This window comes from Tursiops truncatus, chromosome 1, assembly GCF_011762595.2.
Source record: "Tursiops truncatus isolate mTurTru1 chromosome 1, mTurTru1.mat.Y, whole genome shotgun sequence".
Lineage (NCBI taxonomy): Eukaryota > Metazoa > Chordata > Mammalia > Artiodactyla > Delphinidae > Tursiops > Tursiops truncatus.
Genome location: NC_047034.1, coordinates 105,696,885 through 105,719,148, shown reverse-complemented (window position 1 = coordinate 105,719,148; position 22,264 = coordinate 105,696,885). Strand labels below are relative to the sequence as shown.

The following is a 22,264-nucleotide window of genomic DNA, read 5'->3' as shown; positions in this document are numbered from 1 at the left end:
TGCAACGGGGAAAAATTTTATTTGTGAGGCAACCCAGTGAAGAGGCAGGAGAACAAGTCTCAGGTCTGCCTCCCAGAAGGAGAGGTGTTTGGAATACTTAGGGGACAAAGAAGCAAGGTGGTCTTAGACCTTGGGGAAAGGTGATCGGAGGTAGGGAAAAGGTGAGGTAATTGGAGTTCTGTGCAGGCTTATCTGAGTTGCATGCTTCTTCATGGGACGCCTGTGCAAATTCAGGGAGATTTGGTTTGAAATAGGTTGGAGAATTTGGGGCTGTGATGACAAAATTCACCTATGGGACAAGCAAGTATATTCTGTGCAGACTCTGATCAGCCGTATTGGTTTCACCTTGTTTCAGCCAGTTTTGTTGTATTACAAGAGGAGGGATTTTCGATCTGTTCCCTTATCTGCTGTTCTGTAAGATAAGCTCAAGAATTTGTTAGTCACCAGTTTCTGTTACAGGTTTTTAACCCTATGGAGCAGGGTTTCACTACCACATCTGTATTTCAGACTGTAGTGAGGGGAAGGAAGGACAGGGAGAGTGTAGTCTCAAAGTTCTATGGCCAAGACTCCCCAAGAGCAAGTGCTTTGACACATATTCCATATGCAGACTTATCTAGCTTCAAAAGCAGCTAGAAAAGTATAATAATCCTTAGCCAGATTGCCCTAAGCTTATTCTGTAAAATAGAATGATACCATATTTGAAGGTGCAAAGCATGTTATAATTCTAAAAGTATATGCAACAATATTGGGGACAGATTTTTCTAGAATCTTGAGATGAAACTTGGCAGATTCAAGACAAACCCAAGCTGGGAAAATTAGCGTGACCTCATAATTCCTGAGCCACCGAGATTGATTTAGGGGGAGATTGAGCACATGACCTAAGGCCAGATAAAGTTAATCCTTTCTCAGTTACCTGGATCCAAGAAATTTCTCTCTTTTTCTGTATCACTCTTGGTCTTCTTCTGACTCTCTTGATCTCCTGTCTTCTGTTTTCATTAACTTTTTGTTGTTGTCAATGAGGGTATAAAGACGTGTGTTTCAAGATGAAGACTGTAAGGCCACTTAGGTATGTTTGGCTCTGAAACATGATATATATTATTACTTACAAAGGGGTAGAATACATTTGGAGTCTCACTTCCAGCTTCCATGGTTGTAATTGCTTCAGGAAAAATCCAATAATATTGGAAAAGGAAGAATGATTAAAATGGGTTCCTAAACTGAAGGCAGTCACTGAGACTTGATTTAACTGAAATGAAGTGTTTTTCAGTTTCTATTAATTTAACTCCAGAAAAAGTGGTCTAGCATCTTGTTTTCGAAATTGTGCTTATTTGTCACCTAGTGTACTTAGCTTTTGGGTCTAGTGAAAACTCTGAGAGGAAGAGTCTCATTTTCACATCCTGCTACTCAGATATTAGTGAAAGACCACAGCTGTGGATGGACCAGAGTTCTAAGCAGCTCAAACAAAGGCCAAGCATACAATAAACATGGAGTCAAGCAAAAAACAAAGCAAACAAAAATACATACCAGTTAAAACTATGCATTATAATGAGATAAGACAAGGAACAGAACAAAAATCAGGGATAAACCTAATGTTGGAACAATCAGACAGGGCGTTTGAAATTGCTATTATTATTATGTTGAAGGATCTAGTGGAAAGGTGAATAACACACATGAACATATGTAAAATTTTTCAAAGAATGGACACTATTAATAGAGTTAAATGGAAATGCTATAAGACTAAAGCACAGTATCAGTGATTAAGACTTATTTTAATGGAATTAACAGAAAAGATGTGGACAAGTTGTTGGAAAGAATCAGAGAAACTGAGATAGATTGATAACAATTAACCACATGGAAACACAGAAATAAAGAGAAAACAAATTATAACTGAGTGTTCAATAGCTGAAGACACCTCACAGGACAATGCCAAGAGGTTTATTGTGCACATAATTGAAAAAAATAAAGTAGAAGTAAAGAAAGAGGCAGAAAAAATGTTTGAAGAGAAAATGTCCCAGAATTTTCCAAGATTAATAAAAGACAAAAAATGGCAGATCAAAAGCTCATAGAACCCTAAGGAAAACAAATATAAGATAAATATGGCTGTGCACCTCACAGACTAGCAATGAAAACCAAGCATAAAGAGAAAATCTTGAAACAACTGGTGAAAAAATAGAAATATTACATACAGAGGAACAAAAACTACGATTGGAAACAAACATTGCTAGAAATTATATAAGCTAGGAGAAAGTGGAATAACATCTCTAAAGTATTGAATGAAAAATGTCCACCAGAATTATTTACATAGTCACAATGTTTTTAAAGTGAATGCAAGATAAAAACTTTTAAAGTATAGCTTTCGAACCCTTGTATCCTGTTGGTGGGAATGGGAATTGATGCAGCCACTATGGAAACAGTATGAAAGTTCCTCAGAAGACTAAAAATATAACTACCATAGCAAGGGAGTTCTCTTGGGCCTCATTATAAGGGCATTAAACTAATTCATGATTGTTCCGCATTCATGAACTAACCACTTCCCAAAGGCCTAACCTCCAAACACCAGCACATTGAGCATTAGGTTATCAACGTATGAATTTTGGGGAGACATACACATTTAGATGGTAGTAGAAAAGTTCTCTAGGGAAACCAAAAGACAACAGGGAGACAAAAACAAAAACAGTAAGGAAATTTTAGTTCCTGACACCACACCCACAACAAGTGGTAAACACAACCTAACCTCTAGACAGATAATGTAAAACCTCACACTAAAGGCACATTTACCTTAATTCCTTTAAACCTATTAAATCACGACAGCTTTCAAGAAAAAATTATGAGGCAAAAAACATAGTCTAAAGAGACGAATCAAGTATCAGAACCAGACTCAGACATGGCAGAAATTTTGGAATTGTCAGACAGGAAATTTAAAATAACTATGATTAACATGTTAAGAGGTCTAATGGAAAAAGAGGATAATGAAATGAAAGAACAAATGAGTAATATAAGGAGAGAAATGGAAACTCTCAGAATCATAAGGAAATACTAGAAACCAAAAACATGATGACATAATGAACAATGACTTTGATGGGTTCATCAATAGACTGGACATGGTTGGGAAGGACTCAATGAGTTTGGAGGTGTGTCAGTAGAAACTTCTCAAATTGAAAAGCACATCGTATTCAAATTGCAGAAAATCAAAGACAAAGAGGAAATCTTGAAAGGAGCCAGAGGAGCCAGAGGGATAGAATGCCTTACTCATAGAGGCACTAGGTAAGAATTACATCAGACTTTTTAGACTTTTCTTCTTGCTTGAAAGCATACAAGCAAGAGGAGAATGGAGTGAAATATTTAAAATCTTGAAAGAAAAAGGAACAACAAATTAGAGTTCTGTATCTACTGAAATTATTCTTCAAAATGAAGGAGAAATAAATACTGCATAGTAACAAGTTGGCCTTCCTCTCTTCACTGGCATGTTATCAGAAGAGGCAACGCCACCACCACCTGGTAGTAAGGAGATCATCTCCCACTGGAGTCGGGGTCGGGGGGGCACATGGGTCAAAGTAACTAGGCATTCCCACCCTTTATAGACAAGTTGTTATCAGTGGAGGACTAATGGGACCCACCCCCACCCAGCAGTAACAATGAACCCCTCCATCCAAGGCATCCAGAGAGGCTGAAGTGGGAATTTACACTCACCTCACAGTAATGGTACGGCCATTACTCCTCTTTCTTTGCCAGCAAATAGGATTTGATTTCTTATAAGAGGTCACTGGACAATTTAAAGTCTGCTCTAAAATTAGAGTATTATCCAAGCTATCAGAAATAAAGGCTTAGATCCTAAAATGACCAGTCATTGTATAAATAGAATGTGAGAACATATTCAACTCTGAATTGAGACAAGTTGGGCAAGGACTCAAGAATTCTTTCCCCCGCCTTCTCTAACTATCTCAGTCCCTCTGATTAATTTTTGTAAATGATAAGATTTAAATTTTATCTTGTTTATGAATGTAAAATTCTGGTATCCATACCGGAGACTTTATTTTCTATTAATATAAGTGAAATTAAAAGTAAAAGTAGAGTAAGGCTACTTTGAAATAGGACTAAAGTTCAGAGTCAGCTCCTTTTTCCCTGACCAAGAAAATCCAGTTATTATCAGGGAACCAAAATTAGTTCCGGGGACAATTGAACCTCACAATTTTTTTGTATGAAGTAACCAAATTTCCTGCTTATCTTTTTTTTTTATAAATTAATTTTTATTGGAGTATAGCTGCTTTACAACATTGTGTTAGTTTCTATTGTACAGCAAAATGAATCAGCCATGGGCTTCCCTGGTGGCGCAGTGGTTGAGAGTCCGCCTGCCGATGCAGGGGACACGGGTTCGTGCCCCGGTCCGGGAGGATCCCACATGCCGCGGAGTGGCTGGGCCCATGAGCCGTGGCCACTGAGCCTGCGCGTCGGAGCCTGTGCTCTGCAACGGGAGAGGCCACAGCAGTGAGAGGCCCGCGTACCGCAAAAAAAAAAAAAAAAAAAAAAAAAAAAAAAGAATCAGCCATACATATACCTATATCCCCTCCCTTTTGAACATCCTTCCCATTGAGTTCACCACAGTGCCTTAAGTAGAGTTCCCTGTGCTATAGGTATGTAGTCTTTTGTTATCTAATTTATACATAGTATCAATACTGTGTATGTGTCAATCTCAATCTCCCAATTCCTCCCATCCTCCCTTTCTCCCTTGGTATCCATACATTTGTTCTCTATGTCTGTGTCATTATTTCTGCTTTGCAAACAGGATGATCTATACCATTTTTCTAGATTCCACATATATGCGTCAATACACGATATTACAATACATTGTTGTTTACTATAGGAACGATGCTGTACAGCAGATTCCTAGAATGTATTCCTCTTGCTCACCTGAAACTTTATACTCATTGATTGGTAACTTCCAATTTCCCCCTCCCTACGGTGCATGGCATCACCATTCTACTCTTTGATTCTATGAATTTGAATATTTTTGATACTTCATATAAGTGAATCATGCAATCATGCAATAATCATGCAATATTTGCCTCATTGTGACTGGATTATTTCATTTGACTGGACATTTCATAATGTCCTCAAGATTCATTCACGTTGTTCCATATTGCAAAATTTCCTCCTTTTTTAAAAGACTAAATAGCATTCCATTGCATGCATATACCATCTTTATCCACTAATCTGTTTATGGCCATTTAGATATTTCCACAATTGGTTATTGTGAACAGTGCTGCAATGAACATGGGACTGCTGATACCACTTTGATGTCCTTATTTCTACTCTTTCAGGTAAATAATGAGAAGTGGGATTGCTGGATCATATGGTAGCTCTACTTTGAATTTTTTGAAGGTACACCACACTGTTTTCCATAGTGCTGAGACATTTTGTATTCCTGCCAATGCTGTGCAAGAGTTTTCTTTTCTTCACAGTCTCACCAATATTTGTTGTCTTTTGTTTTTTTTGATAACAGCCATTCTAACAGGTATAAGGTGATATTTCATTGTGCTTTTGATTTATATTTCCCTAATAATTTGTGATGTTGTATATGTTTTCATACTTGTTGGCCATTTGTACATCTTTGGAGAACTGTCTACTTAAGTTCTTAGGCCATTTTTCTATTGGGTTAATAGTTTTTTTGCTATTTAGTAGTAAGAGTTCTTATATATTTTGGAGGTTAACCCCTTATCGGTATATTGTTTGGAAATACTTTCTACTATTCTATAGGCTGCCTTTTCACTCTGTTGATTATTTTCTTTACTGTACAGAAGCTTTTTAGTTTGATGTAGTCCCAATTATTTATTTTTGTTTTTGTTGCCTATGATTTTGGTGTCATAGCTATGAAATCTTGCCAAAACCAATGTTGTGAAACTTTATGTTTTGTTTTAGGAGTTTAACAATTACAGGTCTCCCATTTAAATCTTTATTTCACATTGAATTGATTTTTGTTTATGGTGTAAGAAAAGGGTCCAAATTCATTCTTTTAAATGTGGTTCTCTATGATCTCCAACATCATTTGTGGAAGAGATTATCATTTTCCCATTGTGTATTATTGGCAACCTTGTCAAAGATCACTTGATTGTATATGTGTAGATTTATTTCTGGGCTTTCTATTTTGTTCCATCGGTCTACATGTTCTCTTCATGCCAGTCCCATACTGTTGTGAATAGTGTAGCTTTGTAATATGTTCTGAAATCAGGAAATGTGATGCATCCAGCTTCGTTCTTCTTTCTTAGGATTGCTGCGGCTATTTGAGGTCTTTTGTGGTTGTATATGAATTGTAGAATTGCTTTTTCTATTTTTGTAAAAAATACTATCAGAATTTTGATAGAGATGACATTGAATCTGTAGATCAGTTTGTTTTGTAAGAATATTTTAACAATATTAATTTTTCCAATCCTTGAACATAGGATGTTTTTGCATTTGTGTCTTTTTTACTTTCTTTTATCAATATTTTGTAGGTTCCAGTATTCAAGTCTTTCACCTCTTTGGTTAACTGTATTCTTTTTGATGCTATTATAAGTGGGATTGTTTTTTTAATTTCATTTTCAGGTAATTTATTGTTAGTGCATGGAAATGCAGCTGATTTTTTTTTTTTTTTTTTTGCAGTACGCGGGCTTCTCACCACTGTGGCCTCTCCCGTTGCGGAGCACAGGCTCCGGACGCGCAGGCTCAGTGGCCATGGCTCACGGGCCCAGCCACTCCGCGGCATGTGGGATCTTCCCGGACCGGGACACGAACCCGTGTCCCCTGCATCGGCAGGTGGACTCTCAACCACTGCGCCACCAGGGAAGCCCCACAGCAGATTTTTGATCATGGAATTTAGTACAAGTCTCCAAAATTTGGTGGCAGAGGTAACAGAAATAAGCTGAGAAGATCAAGCCTGCACTGGTTGATACTGTATTACTGCGTAGACATCCTGACTCAGCATAGACTTGGAGTAAGGCCTGGAGAACAGGAAGGTACTGGCAGCCTAGGTATTTAATTATGTGGTTAATTGTGTAGACGGTCATGAAGTCTTCCTACTCATTAGGATGCTTCCAGACATAAAGTTATATCTCTGAAATGACAATTTCCTCTTTTGAAAAATGACAATATAATGGTACCCGTAACATAACGTACGGATTTGCTCACAGAATATCTGTAAAGCCACTGTTCAGTGCCTGGCAATGAATAGCTATGGTTTATTAGTGATTTAATTCTATGAGATTTTATCCTGCAAGTAGATAGCCTTTAGTAACCAGAGATGGTCAGGGGTAGAAGCAATAAGAGAATGAAATGTCTACTAGTGTTCGGGCTAGAAAAGTCCTTCAACTGACCTAATGCTCTAAATTCTAAGCAGTGCTTTTTATTCAGCACAATGGTAGAAAGAATGGAGATGACACAATTGAATACCTGAAGTTTAGGGCTAGAACCCTCTCCTGCTCTGCCATTAACTGGGCCCTCTCCTTTTCCATCTTCTCAGTCAGTTCTTTCACATGTTCCTGATAACCGTTTTCTCTCTCTTGCATCACCTGGTCATTCTTCTTTTGCATTTCCTCCAACATTTTGTTTGCAGCTTCTGCAGATTTAGACTTTATACATTCCACGTAAGAAGAAAAATAAGCGGAGAAATATGAGGATCTTAATTTATTGTTAGAGCTTTATTTTCACACTTTTTGCTTGTTTGTTTGCTTATTTCATGAAGAAAACTTCTTGTTATTTTTGCACTGAGGAATCAGAGGACAGATTGACATAAATATTAGTTAAGAAAAGAATCCCCTAAAACTATGAACTATACTTGCTATTTTTTGCTCTATAGTAATATTCCAGGTGGACTAATGTGGCTAACATTAACATTTCTAGCGCTTTCCAACTATGTAGAGGGTTTTCAGTTATTCTCACCTTCAATCTCTTTTTCTTTTTCCGTAAGTGACTGATCAGTATGTTGAAGTGCATCAGCCACATCTTCCTTGGAATCCAAATATTTCTTCAGTGTCTCTTCTGCTTATTGATGCAGAAGAAGTTAGAATTAGGAAATAGAGACTATGGGTTAAAGTAAAACCTAGCAGTACATCTCTTAATTCAACTTCATTTTACCACCCATTTTAAAATTTAAATACCTTTTCAAACTAAGCTTTCTTAAAACCCAACTCCGGATCCACCTTCAAACTTGCTTCATTCTCAGTCACCCCAATTTTAGTAATTTAATTAGTAAATCTTGTCTTCTAATTGTGTGAGTTAAAAACCTTATGGTTATCCTTTATGTCTTTTTTTTTCCCCCTCACAAATCCCAGGTACCATTATCAGTTAATGATGTTTGCTCTGACTTCAAAATAAAACTAACCAGGGCCCGTCAATTGTCACCTGCTCCTCCCAAACACCCTGGTCCAAGACATCATCACTTCTTGCCTGGACCACGGCATTAGCTTCATAACTGGTCTCCCTGCTTCCTTCCACTCTTGCTCCCCTATAGCCTGTTTTCCTCAAGGCAGCTAGTGTTGTGTTATATTACTTTAAGAAAGATCACTTCAATTTGATGCACCAAATCCTCTGCTGATTTTCCAACTCCTTCCAAGTAAAATTGAAACTTCTCTCAGTGGCCTCCAGGATACTACTTTGTTTAGCCTCTGGCCCCTGAGCATCTCTCTGACCTCACCTCCTGCCACCTCTTCCTTTGCTCACTGCCTTCTTAATGCTTTTCCTGCCATTCCTAGAACATCAACCAATTTATCCTTCTGGATGTTTCTGTTGTTTGAAATTTTCATCCTCTAGATGCCCACTTGGCTCACTCCCTGACTCCTTTGAAGATTCTGCTGAAACAGTACCCCACGATAGAGGCCTTCTCTAAAAACCTACATATAAAATAGTACCACATATCCTTCCTCTCCCATGCCTGTAGTCTACTTTGTGTTTCTTCAGGGCACTTTTTTCACTGTGATAGTGATTTCTCAAGTCACTGTAGTATTACTCTCTCCTTTGCCTTAGTAACAGGATGCTTAATTTTTTCCACCAGGGCACATTGTGGGCCTTGATAAAATGTTGCACTTTCTAGTCAACCTCCCGGTAGCTGAGGTGACCATATGATTAAAATATAGCTACTAATACCACTTATGTGGAATGTTATATAGTACTTTTTGCAGATCGCCTTAAAGAGAGTTGACCCAGAGACTTTTAACTCTTCTGTTTTTCCCTTTTCTTTCCATCTGTAATATGCAAGTAGTGGGTGAAATTCCAGTAGCCATCCTAGACCGTAAGTTGACCTTGAAGATGTAGGCTGGGTGCTAAGGTGCTGGAGCAGAGCAAAGAAGTGGCCTGGGAACAGGGTGATTGTGGAGTTGTCATAGCACCATGGACTCCCTCTGCCATACTTCTTGTATATAAGACAGAAAATTTTGTCCTTTTTAAGCCATTCTTGTCTTGTTTTATTTTATTTTTAAATAATATGTACCCAAACCTAATTCTAACTGATATAACCTGAGTATACCAGCACAGAAGTATAGTTAAGAGCAGAGAGTCTGCTACAAGGATTTCTATTCCAGCTGTACCACTTATTACCTGTACATCTTAGGTGAGTTATTTTACTTCCCTGTGCCTCAATTTTCTTATTTATAAAATGAGGACATTAATAACATGTACTTCATAGGGGTGTTGTGAGGATTGAATGAGTTAAGCCCATTTGTTTCCTGAAACAAAATAAGGTCTATATGTGTTAACTCTTATTATTATTAGTTTTTTCTGTAAGCTATAATTTGTTGATTGCTGATACTTTGAAAGAACTTGTTTTCTTTTAATTGCACTAACCACAGAAATTTGACAAGGTCTAGCATATAGTTAGGACTAAGTAGATAATTGTTGGATGATTGAATGACTAAGTTATTGAAGAAATTCTACAAACATTTTGGGGGGCTCCATCTGTGCTTCCAAGAAAGAATCTGTTATTCATCCCATGGTAGTCTCTCCTATTGGATAAATCAGTGAATGGATCAATGAAAAGCACAGGCACTGTTTACCAATCACATTTTGGTTGATTCCACTGTAGTTTGAAAGTGTCACCTCAGCAAGTCCCCAGAAATGGTACTCAGTAGGTAGTTTACCTGTATCCCCTTTCTGGGGGACTGGTAGTACTTATTCTTTAGCTCCTGCTTCTTCCAAATAGAGATGATAACCTCCTGGTTTAGAAAATATTCTTGCTTCACATCTTCGTATACAGGGCCAAAAATATCCTGAATTAAAGCCATGCAATAAACTGAGGGTGCTTTCATGTTCTGCTTACAAAAGTCATCTCACTTTGCTTCTAACCCTTCCTGTGAAGTGAAAAAATAGTACAGAAGGTACAGTAAGCCATTATGAGGTTGTTAACCACACACAGATTACTGGAAATGCTGCTTCTGCAGAGAATGTGGCGTATAAACATTACACACCTCTCATCATGCTGGGAGATTCTAGAATACCCCTAAATAGAGTGCTGGTTTAAAAAAATACATCTACTTCTCTTTGTGATTATCTGAAGCTTTTTCCCCATGCTTTTTTAGCTTCAGAGAATGATTCTCAAAGCATAGACGCTGTTCCATATAGAAACTTCTCTTTTCAAGTCCCTAATTTAGGAATAGTTTACCACACAAATGTTCAGTAAGACAGGCTTGCAGGGAGTTCCTGGTTCCACTACTTCGTGACTTAGTGACATTCAACTTTCATGAAATGAGGTTTCCTTTTTGTAAAACACAGGAAATTTTATCTATGTCATAGATTCCACGTCAGGATTATATGCAGTGGTTCAAAGTATTAAACCAGTGACTTTTTCATGAGTGCTCAAAAGGGTCAATGATTAGTGGTACATTCTTTAAAATGATAATACTTTTGCATATTTTCTCAATACAAGACTAACGAAGGTAATGGAGATTGTACTGCAGGTATTTTCGGTATGGAGAAAGCTTAACAAACAGCATTTTCACCTACATCAAATTATTGAAGAGAACTTGTATATCAAGTGTTTCTTTAGTCTAGAAAGATGTCCATTGTCTGCTGACCTTCACTATTTAGTTTCATCAGAACCCCTGAAAACAGGAAGGTGTAATTTGAAAACTCCTGCCCTTCAAGCCAGAGAAGGGATTGTCATCTGTCAAGTGATTATTTGTCATACAACAATCCTTCCTTAATTTGAAAGGACTCAGACTTGAGTCCTCAAATAGCATTCTTATAATCGATTTCTCTTCCCTGTCTTTCTGAATATTTTACTGTTGCTTTACATTAAACACAATACGTTTTTAGGGTTTTCACAAAGAAGTGAATCCTCCTGGATAATTAGCAGAGAACATGAAAACACTGTGTCTTTACTAACTTTAAATGAAAAAATAAATTAAAATAATCTTAGGTAAATATAATTTTACAGTTTACTTTTTGCTTAAAATGTGGCATCCATAGGGTGGAAATTAACAGAAGAGGATATCTGTAATAACCATAGTTGGTCATGGTACCATAGTCTCTAGGACTAAGTCTAAAGGAAGTCTATTCTTTCAGTAAAGATTGCAAATGAGTACACATAACGGAGGTCTGCTGTCTTTGGGAGGACTACTCATATCAAGAAAGGCCCAGATTTTTCTGCCTCTCATTAACCAGAATAGCAAATATACCCCTAATTTTTTCTGGAACACTCAGTCCACATCCTTGAAAGAGTTCTTCAAGATTTCAGTGACCTCTTTCTCACTGACCCTGTGCAGGTCCTGCAGCTCCTGGAGGGTTTCCGTGGGCAGCTGCACCTTCTGGCCCATCCATTGGTCATAGTGGGCAATGGCCTTTTGCACTGCGGCCAAGTTCTTAATCTGGGCCAAGGCCAAGACTGCATTCTCCATGCAGGGCAGATCCCCACTACTGATGGCATTGATGTAGGTCAGCACCAGGCTCTCTAGACCTACAAAAGAGAATTTTAAAAAATAGTGACTATTAGTTGGTGAGAGAGAGAGGAACAACTGTATTCCGTTTAGTCCTGAGCATATAAATTTTATTATTTTGTATCAACGGCTAGAGTATTTTTTTTATGCTTTTCAAGTGTCACAAACAATAGTTTTAAGGATTTTTTGAGAAGAATAGTGATGGAATATTTTGTTAACCTCTAGTTTCAGAGGAGTTTAAAGCTTCCCTTTCCTCCTCCTTCCCTCACCCAAATGGAAGATGTTGGAATGAATGGGTTAGAGTAAGGATATTTTGGGGACAAGATAGTAAGTCTTGATCTTTTCTTAGCCTTACTGTATCTCTCTTTTATATACTGTACTGTATCTCCCTTCTAATATATAAAAAAGATCAAGAAGACAATTTAGCATACACAAGCATTTGTGTGTGTGAGTGTAGGGGTACACGTGGTACCGGCCACTAGTCCTGGGTCTGGCCTAAATAAGAGGATCTTTCTAGATAGTCTCTCATCCAAGCTCCATGCAGTGTGATCAGTTCATCCACATTTGCTAGGGATTTATGGTTTTAGCATTGAAAATCTCATATACCAGGAAATGCCAGCCTCGGGCAAACTGGAGTTGTTGATCACCCTACAACTACCAGTTTTTGGCTACAATAATGTATCACCTCACACTGATCAGAATGGCCATCATCAAAAAGTCTACAAATAATAAATGTTGGAGATGGTGTGGAGAAAAGGGGATCCTCCTACACTGTTGGTGGGAATGAAAATTGGTGCAGCCACTATGGAGAACAGTATGGAGGTTCCTTAAAAAACTAAAAATAGAGTTATTTTATGATCCTGCAATACTACTTCTGGGTGTATATCCAGAGAAAACTGGAATTCAAAAAGATACATGCACCCCAATATTCATAGTAGCACTATTTACAATAGCCAAGACATGGAAGCAACCTAAATGTCCATTAACAGATGAATGGATAAAGCAGATACGGTACATATATACAATGAAATATTACTCAGCAATGCAAATGAAATAATGCCATTTGCAGCAACATGGATGGACCGAGAGGTTATCATATTAAGTGAGGTAAGTCAGACAGAGAAGGACAAATATCATATGATATCACTTATATGATGAATCTTAAAAAATGATACAAATGAACTTATTTACAAAACAGAAATAGACTCACAGACAGAGAAAACAAACTTATGGTTACCAAAGGGGAAGGGAGAGGAGGAATAAATTAGGAATTTGGGATAAACAGATACACAGTACTACATTTAAAGTTGATAAAAAACAAGGACCTACTGTACAGCACAGGGAACTGTATTCAATGTCTTATGATAACTTATAATGGAAAAGAATCTGAAAAAGTATACATATATATATATATATATATATATATATATATATATATATATATAACTGAATCACTGCTGTACACCTGAAACATTGTAAATCAACTGTTCTTCAATTAAAAAAAGACAACTAGCAATTTTGGGGCACTCAATCCTGGGCCTTCTCTTTCTATAGTTTTAAGTAGTGCCATCTATGTTTTAACTTCCTGCTTTGAGTTGATTTTTAAGCTTTCGATTTGTATATTGAAATATCTGGATGATACTCCTTCTTGTATACATCAGAGAAAAATCAATACTAAATGATCCAAATCTAAACAACTTCACCAACTCTGGAAAACTATTCTTCCTCCAAGTATTTCTTTTAGTAAATGACATCTGTTCAAGCAGTTGCTTAAGCTCAGAACGCTGGAGTCGGACTTGACACTTCCTTATCATTCCTTCCACACACCACGCCCATATGCCCTCCATCATCAAGGTTTATGGATTTGACATTCAAAATATGTGTGGATTCTGTCCATGTTGACAATCTCAATTGCCACTATCTTAGCCTAGCATAATCCCTATTTATTATTAAAATATTGCAGTATCATTCATCTTCTCATTGCTTCATGTACATCCCTCCAACATGGTATCTACAAAATACTCAGAAGGATTTTTTTAAGTATAAACATAACCAGTCCTTTTAGGTATGGTTCCCTGAATACTTCTCCAACCATGACGCCACTCTTATTCACTCTACTCTTGTTCAAATCGCACTTTCTTTTACATTCTTGAAGTCGCAGAGATCTTTACTGTCTTCGAACTTCTCACGTGGTATTACCTCTGTCTGCAAAGCTATTCGAACTGTTCTTCTAATTAACTCCTACTCATTTTCAAGTTCTCATTTTACATGTCACTTTCAGAGACAAATATTCTCTGTCTTTGAATCCAAAGCAGCTATCATTTTAATTTATTGTGCTTATCATTGTTTATCATTAGAGTTAAATAAATTGTTTTAGTACCTTTTGATCCCACCGTGCTAGAATGAAGATAGAGCTAAAATATTTTAATCCACCATTACGCCCAGTGGTTGGTGCATTGCAGGCACTCCTAATCAATTCACATATTTTTTGCATTGATAAACAAGAGAATTGTGTTAAGGTTAGTGGCAAAGCTTTGCAAACATGGAGTATTTGCCTTTTCCTGACTTTGTCAATCATACAACTTTCCTGGAAGGAAATTTCATAAATAAGGAGAGAAGTTGGTAGAGAAGGTTACTACACCAGGATTAGATTCTAGTTTGTTTCCTTTATTTACCTTGCTCATGTGAATATTAGATAACACCAGAAATACTTTTAGTTCCCATATAAAATTCACAAAGTGACACTTGTGGTGTGTTTTCCTTGGCATCATTAGACTCTGTATTTGTCAGAAGTAACCCTCATGGTTCCCACTTCTATTGTCTACAGTGGGCAATAGGAAAGTCCAAGTATGGGCAGTGAGAGGGACTCATGAGGCCCATTGACTGTGATGCCCCCTGAGAGAGTCTTGGCCTTGGAATGGCTGAGGATGTAGAAGCAGAAGTCTTCAAATTGTTCTCTGAATTCAGGGTTCAGATCTTCCTCCTGTAGCTGCTCCTGGCGGGTGAGGTACTTCCTCTGAGAAGGGTGGTCAAAGATGAAGCACTTGTTCTCTGGGAAGAACTTTCGGATACATAACCAAGGTTCATTAAAGCTTTTAGTTTTTTTATCAGTACCTGGAGGAATGAAAATTTGAGGTAGTACAATTTCAGGCTGATTCCTTCAAATATATGACCCTTCAACTTAGTAATTTGCACAAATCCTATATTAAGAGGTAAATATTAACTAATCATGGATCAGACCAAAAAAATTAAAGGGATAGAGAAATGAAATTTCTTTTCTTCTCCAAGAAGGAGGTAACTTAAAATTAGACCCAATTGATTCATCTAAAGAATGTTTCATTTCCTCTAACAGAACAGCCAGGATAACAAAGTTACGAAATTATAATTTTCAGCACCTACATAGAAATGGTCATTGTGATATTGTTTTCTCTTTTTTTTGTTAGCCAACCATCAGGCCCAGTAACCTTGCTTTAGCTGCAGTGAAAGCTTCCGGTACTCATCAGCAGTGATGGGTTGCCCATTTGCTTCCAGCTCCAGGGAGAAATCTCTCAGAGCCCACACCAAGTCTGGAAAGAAGCTCACAAAGTCAGCTGAGTCTTTGGCCTCACGTTTACCAGGTGAGGATTTTGCCTTGATTCAATCTGTCAGTTCTGTCACATAGCTGAGATGATAACATAGGAAAACTGCAGAAAAGGAGTAGCACCTTTTATGCTGTATTTTCTCCCAAAGCTTATCTAAAATAATTTTTCTTAATCAGTTTATTCATTCATTCCACAATTTATTGAGCAACTGCTATGAACCAGGCACTGTCTTAGAACCAATAACATTGCAATGAGTGGGACAATTCTACCGTACACATTCTAGTGAGGGAGATAGATGATAAATGAATAAACAAAAATGTAATAAAATCTGAGTCTTGTTAATAATTGTCTTGAAGGAAAATGAACCCAAGCTAAAGGTTAGAGAATAACTGTGTATGTCTGCATGTTGTACTGGTTTATGTAGTGGTTCAGGTAAATTCATCCTGAGATGATCATTGAGCAGAGATCTGAATGAACTGAGGGAGCCAGCCATGCACTAACTCATTGGAGGAATATTCCTGGCAGAGGAAATAGCTCCTACAAACGCTCAGATAGGAAATCACTGAGTGTGTCAAACATATAGCAGGGAGACCAGCATGGCTAGGGCAGAAGTCCTAGAACGGATAGGGTCCAGACTATGTCAGCCCTGTAAGCCATAGAGAGTGTTTGAATTTTAATCTAAATTTAATGGGAAGCTATTGAGAAGCTTTGAGCTGAGAGGGGATATGACCTGATGTTTGTTTTTAAAAGATCATTCTGGCTGGTGTTGTATCTGTAAGAGACAAGAGTATAAGCAGAAGCATTAGGCAGTTAAGAGGTAACCCAGAGGAGAGAAGATGGAAGTTTAGACTGGAGTTATCACTGAGGAAGTGGTGGAAATTAGCCAGCCTGGGAAAATACCTATGACAGTGGAGCTGACAGGACTTGTGACTAATAGTTTGCAGGTTATAAAGAAAGGAATCATCCAAGATGAATCCTAAGTTTTTTGAGGTTTTTTTGTTTGTTTGTGGTACGCGGGCCTCTCACTGTTGTGATCGCTCCCGCTGCGGAGCACAGGCTCTGGACGCGCAGGCTCAGCAGCCGTGGCTCACGGGTCCAGCCGCTCCGCGGCATGTGGGATCCTCCCGGACCGGGGCACGAACCCGTGTCCCCTGAATTGGCAGGCAGACTCCCAACCACTGCGCCACCAGGGAAGCCCGAATCCTAAGTCTCTGATCCAAAACTGTGATGGTGAAGGAGTGCTTTTGGTCAAAAAAATTAAGAGTTCTGTTTTTTGACACACTAAGTTTCAGTTGTTTCTTATACATCTAAATGGAGACTTGTAACTAGATACACAATTTTGTGCCTGAGAGCAGTGGTCATGATTACTTATACAAATGTTATGGTGATTGACATAAAGGTGTTAGTGGACTCCTTGAGGCTAGAAGAGATGGCCTAGGGACTGAGAAAAGAATAGAAACCCAAGAATCAGAGAGCTATAATACTTAGAAGCCAATAAGAGAAAGAAGATGCAACAAAGTAAGCAGAAAAGATATAGCCAATAAGGAAAGTGGAATATTAGGTAACTGTGGTGTTTTAGACACCAAAAGAACCAAGTGTTTCAGAAAAGAAAAAGCCATCAACTTTATCGAACGCTCCTGGGAGGTCAGTGAGTATGAGAGCCAACCATTAGATAGAGGACCATGAAGGTAACCTTGACAAAAGCTAATTTAGGACAATGCTTGAAACTCAGTTTATGGAAATGTTGGAGTTGTTGATAATGACCAGAGCTAAGAATGCAGGAGAGTGGAGGATTAAGATGAGGAGGTGAGGGAACTGAGAGACCAGAGTGTTAGACGAATGTCTGTTGGGTGTTTTTTTTTTTTTTTTTTTTTTTGCGGTACGTGGGCCTCTCACTGTTGTGGCCTCTCCCGTTGCGGAGCACAGGCTCTGGACACGCAGGCTCAGTGGCCATGGCTCACGGACCCAGCTGCTCCGCGGCATGCGGGATCTTCCCGGACCGGGGCACGAACCCATGTCCCCTGCATCGGCAGGCGGACTCTCAACCACTGCGCCATCAGGGAAGTCCTGTCTGTTGGTTTTTAAAGTCTCTAAGAATACAGTGAACTAGGAGCTAGAATATTTAACAGATGAAAGTTTGTTTACAGGGAAGTGGGTAGATGACTTCGCCAAAGGATAGTGTAGTCTCAGTACATGTGCTTCAGAGGAGTTTCTCTTTTTAATGGGAGAATGAGAAAGTCTCTGGAAGCTGTGATAAAGAACAAGGAGGTTACCTAAGTTTTCTGGGACCTATGACATGCAAGGTGTGGGAGAAAAAAATCACCACTTAAGACCACTTGCGAAGTCTGTGGGGGAAATACTGTCCAGAGAGTATAGATAGAACTCAGTCAGAAGGAACTATTTAGAGATGATGATAAGGATCTAAAGATTTGCTGAATGAGACATGAGTTCTAGGGGATGCTGAGGGTTTGGCAATGGAGATTTGTAGGGAGAGGTCATCAAACATGACTGCAGTTTTGACCCCTGGGCTGGACCCAGGCAGCTCACCCTCTCCCCTATCCTTGGAATGTGTACTCCGCTTGCCTTCCCCATGCTGGAAGTTGCACAAGGACACAGCCTTGAGATAGTAAGGGGTGCTGAGACCGTCTGGACTGTGTACTGACTGAGCCCAGGTAAGGTCTCTATAGAGACTTTTAAAATTTGGTGGGTGGGTGTGGAAATCTATTTGTCTTCCAGCCACCTAAGACAAGACTTCTAAGTAAATTCCCTTGCTTATTAAACCTGCCACCTGCCAGTCTGATCTGCCATTTTCTTTGGTCTCTCCCTGCCCTCTGGGTACTAAGGTCAGTTTCAGATTACACCCAGGAAGCTCCTGAGGAGATTGTGACCCAACAGGATTAAGTCAGATAGGGCTTGTACAGAGCCTTGTGCAGCTAAGTGTCTAAGGATAATGTGTGACCAGAAAGGCTTGGGCTTCTGGCGGTGATTGAGGTAGACTGGGATGGTGAGCATAATGGGATTCATTAAAGAGGGGACTCCGAAATTCTTCTGCAGTTGCCCACAAATGTAACTGGTGACAAAATAAAGCTGTTCTTTCCTAGATTTCATGTTGTCTGGACCACAAAATGGATTCTGCAGCTGGTCCATGGCCTGCTGGTTGATGGTTCCCATGCTGTTGTATAAAAAGGTGCTGCTCAGGAGAATGGCCAGGGCAAAAATTCAGGAGTCATTCTGGTTGTCTCCCTAGAAGTCATTGTAGAAACCACATAGAGTGACTTAGAGCACATGATTTCAATTCAGATGGACAGAGACTGATCCCAGATGTCTCTATTTAACTCCGGAAACTTAGGTTAGTCATTTCCCTATGCAAATTTTTATCCATCTGTACATGAATTTATATAAAAACGTTAAATTCATGGTGTAGTGAAATTTAAATTAGGCATTGTACATAACTGCGTATGAGAGTGTAAAGCAAATAAGCACTTGATAGTGGTGGCTATTATGATCATGTAATAGAATTCAAACCTATCTCCTGAACTGAGACTGTGATCCTATTTCTGTTCTCATGACATGTCATGGTGAGGAACTTTTTAGACAATAGTTAAAATATGCCCCTTTAGCAAGAGTAATAATGTATTACAAAGATGTTGTCATCAGATCTTATACTTTGCTTCTCTTACAAATAGCACAGCTGTGGATAACACCATTCCCACCACCTTTCTGGGTTCTCATTCTGAAAAGTCAGATATGTTTGTAAACTGTCTATCAGATTTAGAGACCCCTTCAGTAGCCTCACCAAGACATTTTCCTACAATATGAAAGAAAAATGACTTAAAAAGTCATTAGCCATTATTTTATGGGTTTCAAACCTACCAATGGGCCTTCCTGACCACTCTCAATGCTTATATGTGTGGCCAAGGTATGCAACAATTCTTAAATTAGCCCATCATTCTCATACTCAGTGTTTACTTTTCTCCCATAAGGCTCACTTTGGTTTGCTTCAAATTGGATCTGAGGTCAAATCTTGAGCACAGCCAAGTAAATAAAATAAATGAAAATAAGACATTAGTATGATATACTTGAAGCACAAATCCAGGAGTGGGAAATGATAATGCAAAGAGGGCTATTGATCTGACATAAATAGGATTTAAAAGATTTATTTTTTACCTTCTCCACATCTCCCAGGCCCTCAGTATCAAGCAGAACTAGAGTATGTTCTGGCTTCTTGGGATGAGGCACACACCACATCCAGATGCCCTTCGTGTGAGACTGCACCGTGGAGCCCAGAGAAAAACCTGCAAGGGGGCATGGGGTTAAGAAAGGGTGGAGTTTTAATAGCAGATGGATCTTGAAATTGAGATAATAGTTAACAACATCAAGGTTTAAAGAGACCAATGAAAACGTAATCAGTATTGATCTTAACTGCAACCAGAAGAAGAGAGAAATTAGAACATTCAGTACAAACTGAAATATTTATTTTACCTTAAAGATCAGTATAAGCTTGATGTTAATCCACATACGTTTTAGTAAATGTTTTATTGTTTATTATTATCTGTATTAATTTTCTTTATTACTACCTTACCCCTTCCAGAAAGGCATATTTATACTTTAAAGAGAAAATTAAGGCAAAGTGGTAAGGAAGAGTTGACTCTTATCTTCTAGCACAGAGTAAATGTAAGATGCCCATCACTGTATTGAAAGTTAGCTTTCAATATTCCTCCCAGGTCTCTAACGTCCTCTTTTCGCATCACTGAACTTGATTCTGGGAGTGTAGGTGGACCGAAGGGAATCAGCTGGGCTTTGCTAGTGCCACTCACCCTTTTTCTTCCCAGCCAGCTTGTTCATCAGGTAGGATTTGCCTGTGCAGTAGAGGCCCACGATAGCCACCACCAGAACGGGCTGCTTAATGGCAGACAGGATCTTCACAATTTCTGGATTAACTGACAGTCGCTCATTAATGTTCTCAATAAGGCACTCTGGGCCTGGCATGTGCATCTCTGAGGCCATGTCCAGAGTGCCACCTGATCTGCAAGGGAAGAGATGGGATGGAAAGCAATGTCTAGTCAGTTAGCTGATTGAGGACTTTGCAGTTAGGACTAAAATTTGGTTTTCTCCTTGAACTTTGTTCCTTGTATGTTTTAAAAAGTCCTGTGGCCTATTTAAGCCTGTCCTATAGACTAGTCCACTGGTTCTTTTTAAAAGTAACTTGATTTTGAAGGAGCTTAGCCTTACACAAATTCGTATATACAGTGGATACAGAGTTTCCATATTCCATTTCCCCAGCTTCCCCTAATATTAATATCTTATTTAACCATAGACAATGGTTGAAACAGGATTTTAACATTGATACAATACTATTAACTAATCCACACACCTTTTCCCCATGTCACCTGTTTTCCCCCTGATGTCCTTTTCTGATCCAGGATCCAATTCAGGACCCTTCATTGCATTCAGTCATTACCTTTCCTTAGTCTTCTCTCATCATTGACAGGTTCTCATTTTTATTTTGTCTTTCATGACCTTGGCATTTTAGAAGAATACTGGCCTGTCGTTTTGCAAAATATCCCTCCATTTGGGTTTTTCTCATGATTCCTCATGATCAGGTTGAGGTTATGGGCTTTTGGCAAGAATACTGTGGATGCAATGTTCTGCCAGTCTCAGTGTATCATATCAAGGGATGCATGATGTCCGTAGAACACACTCTGGTGCTGTGATGTTAACTTTGATCACTTGATTTATGTGGTGTCTGCCAGATTTCTCCACTGTAAAGTTACTATTACCTCCTTGTAATTAAAAAGTACCATTCGGGGAGATATTTTTGAGACTGTGCAAATATATTCTCCTTAAAGTTTAATATCATTTTTCTTTTTCTTTTTTTTTTTTTTGCGGTACACGGGCCTCTCACTGTTGTGGCCTCTCCCGTTGCGGAGCACAGGCTCCGGACGCGCAGGCTCAGCGGCCATGGCTCACGGGCCCAGCCGCTCTGCGGCATGTGGGATCTTCCCAGACCGGGGCACGAACCCGCGTCCCCTGCATCGGCTGGCGGACTCTCAACCACTGCGCCACCAGGGAAGCCCTAATATCATTTTTCAATGCTAATTTTAGCATCCACTAATAGTGATTCTTGCTTGTAACAATTATTACTGTAGTGCTTGTCTGTAGGTGATTTGTACTTGCACCATTCCTTCAACATTTACTAACTGAGGTTCTATTGTAAACAAGAGCTGTTCCTTCTCCTTTATTTATTTTTTTACTCATTCAATTATTTAGTTGTATCAGTATAGACTCACAGATATTTATTTTATTTTATTCTATGGGGTTTAATACTTTACTATCATTATGTACTTTTTGCTTAATTTGCCCCAGATTTGTTCATTGAGAACTCCTTTAGCCTGGCTCCTGGGTCTTTTGGGCATGCTTCCATCATATTCTGAGCACTTCCTTACTTTGTGGCACCACAGGGTATTCCTGATTTGTCTTCTATGTTGCCTGCTTCAGCTCTAGAATTGGCCATTTCTCCCAGCAGCCCTGATTCCATTCTTTGGGTAACAGAACTTAGATGCCAAGATATCACACTAGATATGTACATTACTTCTAGGTCCCCTCAGTGAGCCAAGTTAAGAAATGTGTGTATGAATACTAGTATAAGTGTACATAAATCTATATTTATCTATTTATTTCTGTATAAAATCTTAATTTCCTGCTCGTGTTTCTAATTCCAATTCAACACAACAGGAATTATTCAAGTTTTTCCCCTCTCTTTAAACTCCTTACTCTGACTATGAG

At 38.7% G+C, this 22,264-nt stretch overlaps 1 long non-coding RNA gene and 1 pseudogene across 1 annotated transcript in view; one reads left to right on the top strand and one right to left on the bottom strand.

Moving 5' to 3' along the window:
• Positions 1-1,003: 1,003 nt before the first annotated feature.
• On the bottom strand, positions 1,004-20,504 carry LOC109547393 (guanylate-binding protein 2-like; annotated as a pseudogene).
• Positions 1,708-22,264, top strand: part of LOC141275700 (uncharacterized) — a 30,645-nt gene continuing 10,088 nt past the window's right edge. Inside the window, exons 1-3 of the long non-coding RNA XR_012323907.1 lie at positions 1,708-5,318; positions 6,637-6,989; positions 15,341-15,514. This is a non-coding gene — a long non-coding RNA (uncharacterized lncRNA). The remainder of the gene's footprint in view (positions 5,319-6,636; positions 6,990-15,340; positions 15,515-22,264) is intronic.